Source organism: Sus scrofa, chromosome 3, assembly GCF_054392235.1.
Source record: "Sus scrofa isolate SSC_HxYL_T2T_F1_AM1 chromosome 3, Sscrofa_HxYL_maternal_Yorkshire_Landrace_v2.0, whole genome shotgun sequence".
Classification (NCBI taxonomy): Eukaryota; Metazoa; Chordata; class Mammalia; order Artiodactyla; family Suidae; genus Sus; species Sus scrofa.
Genome location: NC_139385.1, coordinates 92,383,899 through 92,401,765, shown reverse-complemented (window position 1 = coordinate 92,401,765; position 17,867 = coordinate 92,383,899). Strand labels below are relative to the sequence as shown.

The 17,867-nt window shown below is 40.7% G+C and overlaps 1 long non-coding RNA gene across 1 annotated transcript in view; it reads right to left on the bottom strand.

Moving 5' to 3' along the window:
• The window catches only part of LOC146404771 (uncharacterized), a 1,009,186-nt gene that overhangs the window by 476,627 nt on the left and 514,692 nt on the right, over window positions 1–17,867 (bottom strand). The gene's annotated exons all lie outside the window — the stretch shown is intronic.

The window sequence follows — 17,867 nt, the reverse complement described above, 5'->3', positions numbered from 1 at the left end:
CTTCCATATGCTGAATGTGTGGCCATTAAAAAAAAAAAGAAATTCCCAGGCCAGAGACTGAATTAGAGCTGCAACTGTGACCTGTGCCACAGCTGCAGCAACACAGGATCCTGCACTACAGCAGGAACTCCTCTGGCTGTATTTCTCTTGCACTCACTTAGTCAGTTCCAGCCCCATTGCCCACCTCAGGCCCTTTGCACTTGCTGCTGTCCTCCTTCCACAGTTCTTTCCTTACTTCACTCACATCTCTGCTCAAATGTTATCTCTTTAGAGAGTCCTCTTTTCACCATTTTATCTAAAATGGCACACACCACCCCAGACCTTCTCTCATCCTTTAACCTTTTTGACATTTGTATATTTATTTGTGTTTTTGCTTAATATCTCTGCACCTGAAGAAGGCACAGATATGAATGTTCACTGCTTCATCTCTGGCACACAGCGAGCACTGTAATTGTTGGAGTGAATGAATAAATGAATGAATGCTGCTTTCCCTCACTAGAATGCCATTCATCTGCCTAATTATACTCATCCATAATGAGCGCCTGAAATATTACCTCTCTTGAGTAGCGTTTCCTGATTGACCAAGTTGGTTTACTTTCTCCACGTCTGTGTTTTCATAATGCCTTCTATTTAGGTTAAATCCATCAGGGCATCTTAGTTGTTCCTTTACTTGTCTGCTCTCCCGCCTCACTGCTGTGTCTTTTGTTGTTCTGATTTAAGGGCATAGCAAATATCTCACTGGGAATGAAACTGTGCAATTTTTCTATAGTTTTTGTTTGTTTTTATTTTTGTTTTGTTTTTGTTTTTGCTTTTTAGGGCCACACCCACGGTACATGGAAGTTCACAGGTTAGGGATTGAATCGGAGCTGCAGCTGCTGGCCCACACCACAGCCAAAACAACACAGAATCCAAGCTGCACCTGCGACCTACACCACTGCTCATGGCAATTCTGGATCCTTAACCCACTCAGTGGGGCCAGGGATCAAATCTGCATCCTCATGGATACTAGTCAGGTTCATTACTGCTGAGCTACAATGGAAACTCCAACTTTCCTATAGATTTGATAATTTTTTAAATTAAAAATTAGAAAATAAGGTACATTGGTTGGTATTTTAGTATTATTAATTTAAATGTTTTGTAGATATTAATAATTATTGTTTAAAAATGCTATCATGTGTCTTATGATTTTGGTCTTTTTTTTTTTTTTTTTGTCTCTTCTAGGGCCGCACCTGTGGCATATGGAGGTTCCCAGGCGAGGGGTCCAATCGGAGCTATAGCCACTGGCCTACACCAGAGCCACAGCAACTCAGGATCTGAGCCACATCTGCGGACTACACCACAGCTCACAGCAATGCCGGATCCTTAACCCACTGAACGAGGCCAGGGCTCGAACCCGAAACCTCATGGTTCTCAGTTGGATTCATTAACCACTGAGCCACGACGGGAACGCCAGTCTTATTATTTTGATTAGGGCTTTTGTGCTTTTTCATTGTTGTTATTGTTCATCATTTTCTTTCTTTCTTTTTTAATGGTTTCACTTATGGCATGTGGAAGTTCCTGGGCCAGGGATTGATTCCAAGGGGGGGCTGCGACCTATACTGCAGCTGTGGCAACACCAGAGCCTTTAACCCACTGTGCCTCTGCAGCAATCCAAGCTGCTGCAGTTGGATTCTTATTCTTCTTTTTTTTTTTTTTGTCTTTTTAAGGCTGCACCCATGGCATATGGAGGTTCCAAGGCTAGGGTTCCACTCAGAGATATAGCCGCTGGCCTACACCACAGCCAAAGCAATGCCATATCCAAGCCGCATCTGTGACCTAAACCACAGCTCACGGCAACACTGGAGCTTTAACCCACTGAGGGAGGCCTGGGATAGAATCTGCATCCTCACGGATACAGTCAGATTTGTTTCCTCTGAGTCATGATGGGAAAGCCCTGCAGTCAGATTCTTAATGCACTGCACCACAGTGGGAACTCCTATTTATCCTTTTCTGCCCTTTTCTTTTTAGGCTTTTGACTTTCCAGATTTGTTTAGGACTTTCTGACCATAAGTTTATACAATTTTTTTCTCACATTTTTTCCTAGTTATATATTGTAGATTTTTATATTAAATTATTTAATCTATGTGGAATATATTTTAGTATTTAGAATATAGGAGGTAGAGGGCTAATCTTATGTTCTAACAAACCTTAAATAAGGAGACAGTTCAGATAGGGAACTTATCTTAGCTCTTTTAGTAAAGAAAATTAACTCTAGCTACTTCTTTCCCACAGTTCAGGAGGAATTTTTCCACATCTGGGGAGGATTACCCAAGTGCTCCCTCTTTTGATGGGTCTTGATGCATTATCAAATCCAGAATCCAGAATCAACTGTATTCTCACTCCAGCTGGAGTCAACTCTAAACAAGATCATGTCCACTATAGAAAATAAAGAAATGTGCTCTAGAGATGATACCATGACTTTGACAGTAAGTATATGACCCAGCATCTTACTAAAAATAACTCCAGGAGTTGCCTGATGGCTCAGCAGGTTCAGGATCTGGCCTTGTCACTGCTGTGGCTCAGGTCACTGCTGTGGTGTAGGTTCAACCCTTGGCCTTGGAACTTCTGCATGACACGGACATGGCTAAAAAAATTATTTTAAAAAGCATAAGGCCTTAATTGTGTTCATTTCATATAGTTTTTTTTTCAGCCTCAAAATTTGAATAGCAGTGATATTTAAACTGTGTTCTGAGGAGTCCAGGGGGACAATGAAAGCACCCCAGGGTATAAAGCTGGCAGAGGGTAGGTGGACTCTAGATCATTGACTCTGGATCCACTAGGTGGATCTGTATAAAATTTCATTAAAAGAAAAATGTTTGAAAACCACAACCTACAAATAAAACCAATGCTTAAATGCAAGATTACAAAATTGCAATATACTTAACTTTGTTTTAATGTGACCCTAATTCTTTTTTTTTTTTTAAAGTATAGTTGATTTACAATGTTGTGACAATTTCTGTGGTACAGCAAACTGACCCAGTCACATATATATATATGTATATATATATGTATACATTCCCTTCCTTATATTGGCTTCTGTCATGGTCTATCCCAAGAGACTGGATATGGTTTCCTGTGCTAGACTGTAGGACCTCATTACTCTATGACACTCTTTCTTACACTTAAAATGATGATTTGGACACCCCACTCTTGGACTAAAGCCTCTCCTCCATCCCACTCTTTCCTCAGTTGCTCCTCAGATCCAGGTCCCTCGACCTCTTCTTCTCTCTCTCCCCTCCCTCTGGACCCAATTCCTCCTGGCTTCATTCCTGCCTTCTTCAGCCTATAGATCTTGGTCCTTCACTTTGACCCTTAGTTCCCTTGCCTTCTTGTGGTTCCACCTGCAAAGGGGCTCTCAGGGCAGCCAGGCTAAGCAGTGTTTCCCAGTATCCACAACAGCCTTTTCGAATCTCCACAAATGCCTGACCCTCCTACCTCAGCCTCCAAGAGTGACCTCACGTCCTACTTTAGTGAAAACAGAAAGCTTTAAAAGGAACTCCCCCGACTTCCTGCCTCCAAAATAGCACCCCTCCTTTCCACCTATTAAGGCTATTTTTTCCACCTATGCTGTGGATCACACACCCCACCCCCCGTTTTCTCGGGCTCTGCACTATTAATCATCCTCTCCCTCTGAATCTTGAGCTGCTCCAGCTCACTAGTTTCACACGGTGGGTTATAACTCAACAATTCGATCGAGTCAGCATGAAGGCTCCTTGTGTCTATTTGTGGGCACTTCTGTGATGTTCCTGTGCCCGTGACAAGGGTCCTTTTCGTTATGCTGGCTCCTTTGTCAAGCAGCTTAAGTTTATTGAAAAAGCCGTGACACACAGCTAGAAGAAATCTCCATGCATATAGTTCTTTTCCAGTTTTTTTTTTTTTTTTTAATCACCATGGAATTGATGCTTTGGGTCATATTTGTGGAATGCAATCAAGAGATGGTTCTTTTGAGTTTTTTAACTGATGTTTTTAGTTACACAGAGGAAGATGGGGAGGGAAAAGTGCAAAGACTTAACCAAGTTACTGAAAATAATATTGGAATAATTGTTACGCATTAGACCAGGATAACAATGAAGAGGAAGGCACAGCTTCTGGCTCTGTCGATGAGTCAGATGCATCTCTCTTGAAGCTAGTAGTTAGTAAGACAGGTCTGCAGGAATTAACAATTTTCAGAGACCCAAGGATCCAAATAACCTACCAAATGACTGGTCTCACATACTGAACTTGCTGTTATCTTCATCTCATAGACAAAGAAAAGATGACACATAATCTGCAATAAAGGACTAGATTTCCACGATGTTTTTGAGAAGGCATTTGGATTAGAAGTCATAGTCTTCTTAGCACAGGGTGCCTAGTAAATTTTTTTTCTCTATTCCCAACTCCTTTTCTTTTTTTTTTTTTTTTTTTTTTTTTTTTTTTTTTTTTTGGTCTTTTTGCCTTTTTCTAGGGCCGCTTCACGCAGCATATGGAGGTCCCCAGGCTAGGGGGTCTAATCAGAGCCGTAGCCGCTCACCCATGCCAGAGCCATGGCAACGCGGGATCCGACCCGCATCTGCAACCTACACCACAGCTCATGGCAATGCCGGATTCTTAACCCACTGAGCAAAGCCAGGGATTGAACCCACAACCTCATGGTTCCTAGTTGGATTCATTTCCACTGTGCCACGATGGGAATGCCCCAACTCCTTTTCTAAAGTTAAAAAAATAATGAAAATATTTGAGGAACTTTTGGCTTTTACCTTTCTTAGTTTTCTTTCTCTAGATTGTATCAGCAAACCATTCCCATTTATTAGTTTGCACCCCTCCATTAAAGTGTACTTAACGATTTGTCTTTGTAACTATTCCTTGACACCCTTGTATTAAGTAATGTCAGAAAGCAAGATATGTTGTTGATATTGAAATAGTTTCCTGCCAAGGGCTTTTGTGAAATTAAGATTTAATCTTACGCCCTTAGCTTCTATAGAAAGCTGATCATAAGAAATGTCCTTTCAAAGAAATATGACCTGTATCTCCTGTAAAGTCAAATCAAAGACATACATTTCATCATTCATTTAACAAATATTTATTGAATCTGGATTACATGGCAGGCTGGGGATGCAAACGTGTGAAACCCAGTGCCTGCCTGAAGAAGAACACAACCTGGTGAGGTGCAGACACATAAATAAATTATAATATAGTCTTAGAGTGTCTGTAATTAGAGGCACGAATAAAGTGCTATGGGAGCAAAAGGAGAGCGAGTGAGTAATTCAGCCTCCAGGTAAAGCAGAGTTTCTCATAGGCTGACAGAAGAAAATTGGATATTGAAGGTTGAGAAGGGCTACCCTGATCAGGAGGGAAGAAGAGAAAGGTTTTCAAGAGGTAGGAGCTGACTGAATAAGGATGGGCAAGTATGAATTTGCTTAATAAATTCAGAGAATTTATTTTCACCAAGATAGAAAAAGGACATAGGACTCATCCAGAGATGAGGCCAGAAAAGTTGGTTAGGGCCCGATTTTAAGGAGACTTGTGGTATAGTAGATAGCATTTAAACCCTGGAGTCAGACTGCTCCATGTAACTAAATTACCATTTACTAGCTAGGAAATCTTGGATGACTCGGCATCTTAAACCACAGCCTCATTTCCCCATCTATAAAAGAAAGACGAATGCATTCATTCAACATTTATTGATCACCCATTATGGGCACATGCACATAATAATACCTGCCTAATAGGGTTGTTGTGAGGACAAGTTCATAAGTGAAAAGCATTTTGCATGGTGCCTGACGCAGAGTAAGAGCTGACTAAATGTTAGTTATTAATATTAATGATTGTAATATTAAAATGCCTTCCTCTGTGACAAAGAGTATGCTTTTTATCCTGAAAACAATAGGGATCTGTTTAAGACTTCCCAGGGAGGAACAAGATTGGATTTAATTTAATTTAATTAATTTATTTATTTTTTGTCATATGGAAGTTCCCAGGCTAGGAGTCTAATCAGAGCTATAGCCACTGGCCTACGCCAGAGCCACAGCAACGCGGGATCCGAGCCGCGTCTGCAACCTACACCACAGCTCATGGCAACGTCCGATCCTTAACCCACTGAGCAAGGCCAGGGATCCAACCCGCAACCTCATGGTTAGTCAGATTCGTTAACCACTGGGCCACGGCAGGAACTCCTGGATTTCATTTTAGAAAGAGTATTGGCCCAAGAGGATAGAGAGCAAGATTGGAGAGAGATTAGAGATGGGGAAGAAAGGTAGAAGGTGATTCTAATAGTCTGCGATTGAGCACAGAACATTAGTGGTGATGAGGTTGGAAATGAAGACAGAGATGTGAGAAATTCTAGATGAGAGAATCAACAGTCCATATGGTACTTAAGGTAGGGATGAGGAATTAAAGATGACCTTCAGGTTCTGGTGTGGGCGATAGGATTAATGGCGTTCTTAACTGAGATGGATAACATAAGAAACTGATAAGAGGACTTCTCCCTTGGCTCAGCAGGTTGAGGATCCAGTGTTGTCACTGTTGTGGTGAAAGAAAGAAAAGAAGAAAGAAAGACCAGAAGGAATGAGGGAGGGAGGGAAGGCAGAAGGAAGGAAGGAAAGAAGGGAAGAAAGAAAGAAGGAAACTGATATGATGTGGGCAGAGGTTGGAGGAAATGATGATGAAAAATGTGGGGTTAGGATAATAAGAAAGGGATATAGACTATCTCTTTGGATGACTATCCAAAGTGGGGATAAAAACTTTAATATTGTACATCTTGCCTCCGACATGAAGACAGGGAGAAGTAAAAACAAATAAAAACCAAACGGATCTGGATTGCAACAGCAAGGCGCTACAGAGTCAGAGATTTGGGACTTGTTCTGCACCTAGGAGTTGAACCCTGGAGTGAAACAGGTCTTGCCAAGACAGCCTTGAGGAAAACTAACATTTCAACAGTGGGCTGAGAAACAAAAATTGATCATTGTCAATATATTTGAAACTCCTCACAGTCCTAACCTCAAGTTTTGTCCCCTCCTTGTCTCAGTATAATTATGACCTTGATTTTTGTACACTCTCTTATTTTCCTTCAGTTTCCTGACACATATATATGTGCTCAAATACCTCATGTTTTTGTTGTGTTTTTCATATATTCTTCCCTGTCTTTCCTTTCCCCAACCTCATTTGTGAGATTTATCCATGGTGACATATGTGACTAGAGTAACTTAATTATAGTATGTAATAATATATTATATAATATATAATATTTCATCACATGAATATAAAACTACCTACCCATCTACTACTAATGCGCATTTGGGTTGTTTCCATTTTTTTTTTTCCTTTTATGAGCCCTAATACCATGAGCTTCTTTCTGCGTGTCTATTGGATTTATAAGTGCAAGAGTTTCTCTAGGATTTCCAGCTATGATTTGAATCACTAGGTGGTTAGATATGTATATTCTTCAACCTTCTCAAGACGTGCCTAATTGGAGTTCCCGTCATGGGTCGTGGCTCAGTGGTTAACGAACCCAACGAGTAACCATGAGGTTGTGGGTTTGATCCCTGGACTTGATCGATGGGTTAAGAATCCGGCGTTGCCGTGTGCTGTGGTGTAGGTTGCAGATGGGCTCGGATCTGCGTTGCCGTGGCTGTGGCATAGGCTGGCTACAGCTCTTATTTGACCCCTAGCCTGGGCACCTCCATATGTCTCAGGTGTGGCCCTAAAAAAAAAAGCCTAATTGTTTCCAAACTAATTGTATCAATTTAATTTCACAAGCAGATTATAGCATATCTTCACCAGCATGTGCTAGTATATGGTTCTTTTTTTTCCCTTTTACCAGTCAGAAGGTTATAAGCAGTGTTTCACTGTGGTTTGGATTTTCCGTTCTCTGATTACTAATGAGGTTCTGCATCTTTTCAAATATTTATTTACCTTTCAAGATTTCCTTTCTACGGAATGCTCCTTTGTATCTTTTTCTGGGTTACATATCTTTTTTTGCTTTTTCTTTTTTAGGGTCACACCCACAACATATGGAAGTTCCCAGGCTAGAGGTCGAATAGGAGTTTCTGGCCTACAACACAGCCACAGCCAAGTGGGTTCCGAGCCGTCTCTGTGACCTACATCACGGCTCACGGCAAAGCCAGATCCTTAACCCATTAAGCAAGGCCAAGGATCAAACCCGCATCCTCTTGGATTTGGCTTTTCATTTAGTCGGATTCGTTTCTGCTGGACCATGACAGGAAATCCCTCTTTTTTTGGCTGTACCTGTGGTGTGAGGAAGTTCCTGGACCAGGGTTTGAGTCAATGGTACAACTGTAACCAGAGCTACAGCAGTGACAACACTGGTTCCTTAACCTGCTGTGCCACCAGGGAACTCCCTTGGTTAGGTATCTTGTAAGTATTACACATGACGCTAAGGGTTTTCACCTGAGTTATCACATTAATTTTACAACTTACTGTTTTGAATCTTTTTTTGGATCAAGGGATTTATTTATTTATTTTTAATGATTTTTATTTTTTCCCATTATAGCTGGTTTACAGTGTTCTGTCGATTTTCTACTGTACAGCAAGGGGACCCAGTCACACATACCTATGTACATTCTTTTTTCTCACATTATCATGCTCCATCATCAGTGACTAGATATAGTTCCCAGTGCTATACAGTAGGATCGCAGTACTTATCCATTCCAAAGGCAATAGTTTGCATCTATTAACCCCAAATTCCCAGTCCATCCCACTCCCTCCCCCTCCCTTTGGCAACCACAAGTCTGTTCTCCAAGTCCATGAGTTTGTTTCTTTTCTGTGGGTAGTTTCATTTGTGCCATGTATTAAATTCCAGGTATAAGTGATATCATATGGTATTGTCTTTATCTTTCTGACTTACTTCACTTAGTATGAGAGTCTCTAGTTCCATCCATGTTGCTGCAAATGACATTATTGTGTTCTTTTTTATGGCTGAGTAGTATTCCATTGTGTATATATACACCACTTTTTCTAAATTCCATTCATCCATTGATGTACATTTGGGTTATTTCTATGTCTTGGCTATTGTGAATAGTGCTGCAATGAACATACAGGAGCATGTGTCTTTTTCAAGGAAAGTTTTGTCCAGATATATGCCCCAAAGTGGGATTTATGGGTCATATGGTAGCTCTATATATAGTTTTCTAAGGTACCTCCATACTGTTCTCCATAGTGGTTGTACCAATTTACATTCTCACCAACAATGCAGGAGGGTTCCCTTTTCTCCACACCCCCTCCAGCATTTATTTGTGGACTTATTAATGATGGCCATTTTGACTGGTGTGAGGTGGTGTCTTGTGGTAGTTTTGATTTGCATTTCCCTAATAATCAGGGATGTTGAGCATTTTTTCATGTACTTGTTGGCCATCTGTATTTCTTCCTTGGAGAAATGTCTATTAAGGTCTTTTGCCCAATTTTCAACTGGGTTGTTGGCTTTTTTGGTGTTGGGTTGTATAACTTGTTTGTATATTTTAGAGATTAAGCCCTTGGACTTATTTTATTTTATTTTATTTTGTCTTTTTGCCTTTTCTAGGGTTGCTCCTGTGACATATGGAGGTTCCCAGGCTAGGGGTCTAACTGGAGCTGTAGCCACTGGCCTATGCCAGAGCCACAGCAACTCGGGCTCCAAGCCGGGTCTGCAACCTATACCACAGCTCATGGCAACGTTGGATTCTTAACCCACTGAGCAAGGCCAGGGATCGAACCTGTAACCTCATGGTTCCTAGTCAGATTTGTTAACCACTGAGCCACTACGGGAACTCCCCTTGGTCTTATTATATATATTAATAAGTCTACCTCTGAATAAAGTGTCTATCTCTAGATTGAAAGAAAAAGGAACACACTTGTAAGTTTCCTAACCTATTAGCAAAGTGTTAGGTATCCAGACCCAACACATTTATTTTAGGAATGACCTTAATTCTGGCTTTATTTCACAAATACTATCTGAAAGCAGCGTTAGTTTTATCAGTGAAAGCTTTGGTTATTTTTCATCAAAAATAGCATGCTTGAAAAAGAGGATTACAAAAGACAATGAAGGACAAGTTCCTTGGTCTCTTGCCTCTTCAAGCGTGGAACACAGACCAGCAGCCTCAGCATCACCTGGGAGCTGGTTAGAAATGCAGACTCATGTGCTTCACCCTAGACCTATTGAATCAGAATATGCATTTTAAGAGGTCCCCAGGTGACGCTTTAGGCACTTTACACAGTTTAAGAAGAGGCGGTTAGCTAAATGGTGGTAGTCTCCCTTCGGGAGATCTAGTTAGCACCAAGTTGGAAAGAACATCTTTGCTTTTCCAGAGCCTATAGAGCAAAACCGTGCCTGGCATTTTTATTTAATTAAATTAATTAATTAATTTATATTTAGTATTTGTTTATTTTAATGGCTGCACTTGCCGCACATGGAAGTTCCCAAGCTAGGGGTCGAATCAGAGGTGCAGGTGGGGCCTACACCACAGTCAGACCATATCTGAGCTGCATCTGCAAACTTCACTGCAACTTGTGGCAATGGAAGATCCTTAACCCACTGAGCAATTCCACTGATCTAACCTGTATCCCCACAGACACTATGTCAGGTCCTTAACCCACTGAGCCGCAATGGGGACTCCCTGGCATTTTTAGGTATGAGTATTTGAATCTCTGAGGGGTCCACCAAGGTGACATGGAGCTGAGAACAAGCCAGTTGCCTCCATCCATCAGGTAGGATTCTGGTCTCAAAGCCCCAGAAAAGTGAAACAGAATAAACAATTTGGCCTGAAATATATCTAGTTCAGCTCCAATTTACTTTTTAAAAATTTTTTTCCGGAATGATCTGCAAAATTAATCCAACTCCTCACTTCATTTTGAGTGTATGATTCAGTCCAACAGTCTTACATTAACTAGATGGGTTCAATCAATAGGTTTTCAAGCTATAAGATGATAGAAATCATTTATATCAACAGTCTCATCTTACAGATGAGACAAATGAAGCATTGAGCAATTAAGTGACAGATCACATGGCCAGTAAAGACTTGAGTCCAGTCTCAGGCTTTCCTCATTAAATCAGAGGGCCAGATTAGGAATTTCCCAGCTCTCTAGATACATCTCCTGGCCTGAATGGGGTAAAATTCAGGAAGTTTTTTTTTTTCTTTTACAATCAGGGGAATAAATTAATATTTTGAAAAAATAGCCTGATAATATAAAAATGACACAGAAAGCAACTTTCTGAATGAAAGGATTCTAGACTATCCATCTCATTTTAATCCCTATTATAATTGTAAAGCACTAAAATAACTTACGTAGCACCATCTTCCATGTCCCTTTCTAACTCCACCCAGTGTTTAGACATAAAGAAGCATCTGACACTCAGACTTTTCCACTCTCCTCACCATATTCTATCTTAGAATTCAAAGAAGTGACTTAAGATTTTAACTCTGTTGCCATTCTAATCCCTAAATTATGTTGATTAGGCCAACACCACATTTACTGCAGCAGCCCCACCTCCAGAAGGGCAGAGGTGGAGTGACACTATTGTTCTGGATTTCCTTTCTTTGTCCACTCCCAGCCTCTGGCCAGTCACCTTAAGCCATCCCTCTCCAGCTCTCAGAGGTCTAAAAAAAGGCCTGGGGTTTTCCCTGCTACTGGGACTAGTTTCTGATAAATACTGTCACCCCCCCTATTTTAAAACTTCCCTTTCCCCATAATGAGTATTTCTGTGGTCACTGGAGACTTTTACATCTAATAATAAACACAGAGATTCAAGTAGCTCAACGAGATTTACATATACTTTTAAAAATCATAAAAGAAGGAAATAAATTGCCAGCAGAGGTTAACTCCTGGGAAGGGGGTGGGAATGAGTGGAGGGAGGTTAAGAGCACTTTTACTATGTCTGAATTGTTAGAATATTTTGTAAAGATAATATATCCATTTAAGACCTAAATAATTAAAGTAAGTAATCACAGAAAAACCAAAATAACTACGTTCTCATATTAAAATTTTAATCTATTCTGAGTAAAAAGAACAAAGCTGGAGGCATAAACCTTCCAGATTTCAGACAATACTACAGAGCTGCAGTAATAAAAACAGTATGGTATTGACACAAATACAGACATATGGATCAGTGGAACAGGATAGAGAGCCTAGAAATAAACCCATGTGCCTATAGTCAGTTAATCTCTGACAAAGAAGGCAAGAATATGCAGCTACTATTCCATTCCAGAATATCCACTGTGGCACAGGAGAAATGAATCTGACTAGTACCCATGAGGATGTGGGTTCAATCCCTGGCCTTGCTCAGTGGGTTGAGGATCCAGCATTGCCATAAGCTGTGGTGTAGGTCGCACATCCTGTTCAGATCCTGCATTGCTGTGACTTTGGCATAGGCCAGCAGCTGCAGCTCTGATTCGACCCCTCACCTGGGAACTTCCATGTGCTGCAGGTGTGGCCCTAAAAAACAGAAAAAAAAAAAAAAAAAACCCAAACAAACAAAATGAAAAGACAATCTACAGACTGGGATAAAATATTTGCAAATGATGCAACCAATAAGGGATTCATTTCCAAAATATACTAATAGCTCATACAACTCAATATCAAAGAAACAAATAACCTAATCAACAAATGGGTAGAAGACCTAAATAGACTTTTCTCCAAAGAAGACATACAGATGACCAGAAGGCACATGAAAAGATACTTGATATCACTAATTATTAGAGAAATGCAAATCAAAACTATAATAAGGTATCACCTCACACCAGTCAGAATGGCCATTGTCAAAAAATCTACAAACAATAACTGCTGAAGGATGTGGAGAAAAAGGAACTTCCTATATTTCTGGTGGGAATGTAAATTTGTATAGCCATTACGGAAAACAGTATAGAGGTTCCTTAAAAAACTAAAGTAAAACTACCATATGATCCAGAAATCCCACTTCTGGGCAATATCTGTAAAAGCCGAAAGCTCTAATTTGAAAAGATACATGCACCCCAACGTTCATAGCACCACCATTTACAATATGAAGACATGGAAGAAACCTAAATGTCCATTAATAGATGAATGGATGGAGAAGAGGTGGTAAATATATGTATAATGGAACATTACTCAGCCATAAAAAAGAATGAAATACTGCCATTTGCAGCAACATGGATGGACCTAGAGGTTATACTAAGTAAAGTAAGTCAGACAGAGAAAGACAAAGATTATATGACATCACTTATATGTAGAATCTAAAAAAAATGATAACAAATGAACTTACTACAAAATAGAAACACACTCACAGACACAGAGAACAAACATATGGTTACCAAAGGGGAAGGCAGCAGAGGTTAATTGGGAGCATGGAATTAACAGACACACACCAGCATATATAAAATAGATATAAACAACAAGGATTTACTGTATAGCACAGGGAACTATTCAATATCTTACAATAAACTATAATGGAAAATAATTTTTAAAGAATATTAGAGTTCCCGTCATGGCTCAGTGGTTAACGAATCCGACTAGGAACCATGAGGTTTCGGGTTCAATCCCTGGCCTTGCTCAGTGGGTTAAGGATCTGGCATTGCCGTGAGCTGTGATGTAGGTTGGAGACGCGGCTCGGATACCGTGTTGCTGTGGCTCTGGTATAGGCCGATGGCTACAGCTCCGATTAGACCCCTAGCCCGGGAACCTCCTCAGAAGCGGCCCTAGAAATGCCAAAAAAAAAGACAAAAAAAAAATATATATATAGATATATACATATATGTGTGTGTTTGTATATAACCAAATCACTTCGCTAAACACCTGAAGCTAACACAATATTATAAATCAACTATACTTTATACATTTTTTAAAAATCTATAAAGTAATAGAAATCAGGAAATCCCTGATGTCCTATATCACTCCCCAGAAGAACCCTTAAGCAAGTTTTTATGTTCTTTCAACAATGTTATGCACATATCCATTTCCGTATATCCATTTCTTTCTCTATTTTTCTTTCCTACCCAAAATACGGTCCTAAAGTATGATTCTGAACTTCCTTTACTCACACAACACTCTATCTTGAGTAAAATGCTTCCTAACAATGTGCCACATTTGATTTTTTTTGTGTGTTTTTTATTATTTATTTATTTTCTTTTTGCCTTTTCTAGGTCTGCTCCCGCGGCACATGGAGATTCCTAGCACGGGATCCGAGCTGCATCTGCGACCTACACCATAGCTCACGGCAACGCCGGATCGTGAACCCACTGAGCAAGGCCAGGGATTGAACCTGAAACCTCATGGTTCCTAGTCAGATTCGTTAACCACTGCGCCACGACGGAAACTCCATTTGATTTTTTTTTTTTATTATTAATAAACTTTACATTTTTTTTAGAGCAGTTTTAGGTTCACAGCAAAACTGAGCAGAAAGTACAGAGTCCTCATACATCCTCTGTCCCCTCACACACAGCCTCTCCCCACATCAACACTCATGCTCCAGGAATACAGTGTTGCAAGGAATAAACACTGACACACCATAATCACCCAAAATCAGCCCACAGTTTACATTAGGGCTCACTCTTGATGTTGTACATTCTATGGGTTTTGACTAATGTGTTATGGCATGTACTTACAATTACAATATCATACAGAACAGTTTCACTGCCTAAAAATTCTCTGTTCTCTTTTCATCCCTCCCTTCCCCCATCCCTCCTAACTGCCAGGAACCTATGTTTTTTTGTGGGTTTTTTTGTCTTTTTAGGGCTGAACCTGCAACATATGGAGGTTCCAAGGCTAGGGATTGAATTGGAGCTGTAGCCGCTGGCCTACGCCACAGCTACATCAGATCCGAGCCATATCTGCGAACTACACCATAGCTCACGGCAATGCTGGATCCTTAACCTACTGAGTGACACCAGGGATCAAACCCGCAACCTCATGGTTCCTAGTTGGATTCATTTCCTGCTGTGGCACTTCTGATTTTTTTTTTGGCTGTGACTGTAGCAGGTGGAAGTTCCCGGGCCAGGGATAGGACCTGAGGCACAGCAGTGACAATGCTGAATCCCCAACTGCTAGGCCACCAGCGAATTCCATATTTTTTAGGGCAGCACTGGAAGTATGTGGAGGTTCCCAGGTTAGCAGCTGAATCAGAGCCGCAGCTGCTGGCCTACACCACAGACACAGCAAGGCAGGATCCCAACCGCACCTTCGATCTACACCGCAGTTTGTGGCCATGTGGGATCCTTAACCCACTGAGTGAGGCCAGGGATTGAACTCGCATCCTCATGAATACTAGTCAAGTTCGTTACCACTGACACAACAGGACTTCCTCCATATCTTTTAAAAAAACTTTTTAGGAGTTCCTTTTGTGGCTCAGCGGTTAATGCTTTTTAAAAAGTTTTGCCTTTTTTATGGGATGGAAATCCTGTGAAACTGGTTGTTATGATCATTATACAACTACAGATGTGATAAATTCATCTGAGTAATAAAAAAAAAAGTTTTGCCTTTTCCAGAACGTCATATAGTTAGAATCAGTCAGTATGGAGCCTTTCAGATTAGCTTTTTTCACCTAGTAACTTGCATTCAAAGCTCTTCCATGTATTTTCATGCCTTGATAGCTCATTTCTTTTTAGTGTTGAATAATATTCCATTGTTTGTATGTACCACAGTTTATTTACCCATTCACCTACCGAGGGACATCTGGGTTGATTCCAAGTTTTAGCAATTATGAATTAAGCCCATATAAACAACTATGTGCAGGTTTTTGTGTAGACATAAGTTTTCAACTCATTTGGGCAAATACCGAGCAGTGTATTGAGTTCTTATTGTTCCAAATCCTTGTCAGCATTTGCTGTTGTCAGTGTTTTGGATTTTGGCCCTTCTAATAGGAGTGTGGTGATAGCTCCTTGTTTTAATTTGCAATTTCCTAATGATATATGATATAGAACATCTTTTCATATGCTTATTTGCCCTATGTATATCTTCTTTGGCAAGGTGTCTCTTCAGGTCCCTGTTCTCCCCCCTTTTTTGTATCCCCTTGATTTTATTTATTATTTTTATTTTTTGGCTGTGCCCAAGGCATGTGGAAGTTCCCAGACTAGGGGCTGAACCTACGCCATAGCAGTGAAAATGTCGGATCCTTAACCCACTGAGGCACCATAGAGCTCTCCTTGGCCCATTTTTTAATTGGGTTGTTGATTTTCTTATTGTTGAATTTAAAAGTTCTTTATATATTTTGGATAACATATCCTTTCTCAGATGTGACTTTTGAAAATATTTTCTCCTAGTCTGTGCCTTGTTTTATTCTCTGGATGCCACACTCTCTTCGGTAGGTTCATAGCATTTCAGTGAATACCTTAAATTATTTAACAAGTTCGCTCTTGATGAACATGTAGATTGTTTCCAGTTTTTGCTATCATCTGTTACAGTGAACACTAACAATCATATTTGAGTATTTGTGTAACTATACTAATGGAATTAATTTCTAGCTGAGGAATTCCAATACCAGAGGGCACATGCATTTAATGATATTTTAGATATAGACAACTTTCTTTCTAAACAAAGTAGCTCCTTCAAATAAAATTGATAATTCATTCTGTTTCTTGAGCACCTTTGTGAGATAAAGAGGTATTTGAGTTAATTTTCAAGATTAACAACAGAAATGGAGTTTCCGTCATGGCGCAGTAGTTAATGAATCTGATTAGGAACCATGAGGTTGTGGGTTCAATCCCTGGCCTTGCTCAGTGGGTTTACGATCCGGCGTTGCCGTGAGCTGTGGTGTGGGTTGCAGACGCAGCTCGGATCCCATGTTGCTGTGGCTGTGGCGTAGGCTGGTGGCTACAGCTCCGATTCGACCCCTAGCCTGGGAACCTCCATATGCCGCGGGAGCAGCCCAAGAAATGGCAAAAAGACAAAAAAAAGACAAAAAAAAAAACAAAACAGAAATAAGCATAAATTGTGCATTATACATTCCATTAGAATGGTCATTTAAAATATTTGTTTATTTATTATTATTTTTTCTTTTTTTGGCCACCCCACAGCATATGGAGATCCTGGGCCAGGGATCAGATCGAAGCTGCAGATGCAACCTATGCTGCAGCTGTGGCAGTGTAGGATCCTTTAACCCACTGTGCCAGGCCAAGGATTCAACCTGTGTCCTGGTGCTGCAGAGATACCACCAATCCCGTTGTGCCACAGTAGGAACTTTGGAATGGTCTTTTTTTTTGGGGGGGGTTTTCTAGGGCAGCACCTATGGCATATGGAGGTTCTCAGGCTAGGGGTCTAATCGGAGCTGCCGGCCTACACCACAGCCATAGCAACATGTGATCTGAGCTGCGTCTGTGACCTACACCACAGCTTAAAGCGACGCCGGATCCTTAACCGACTTGAGCGAGGCCAGGGATCGAACCTGAAACCTCATCGTTCCTAGTCAAATTCGTTAACCACTGAGCCACTACGGGAACTCCAGAATGGTTGTTTTTAAAGTTTGGTTTTGGAATCACCTGAGTTCCATGGTAAATCAATCAATAAATATTTATTAACCATTCAATTAGGGACCCACCTCTCAAAATTGTTTATAATTTGTGTTTGGTAAAAAGTGGGCCACAAGTGCCATATATGTGAAGTGATCATGTTCTTGATCAACCAGACACTTGGAAAATAGCCATAAAAAGGACCATCCCAAACTAAAGAGGCTTTATGGTTACCTTCCTTACATATCAGCTGCTACAAAAATATAAAGATACAGGAGTTCCCGTCGTGGCGCAGTGGTTAACGAATCCAACTAGGAACCATGAGGTTTCGGGTTCGATCCCTGGCCTCGCTCAGTGGGTTCACGATCCGGCGTTGCCTTGAGCTGTGGTGTAGGTTGCAGACGCGGCTCCGACCCAGCATTGCTGTGGCTCTGGCGTAGGCCA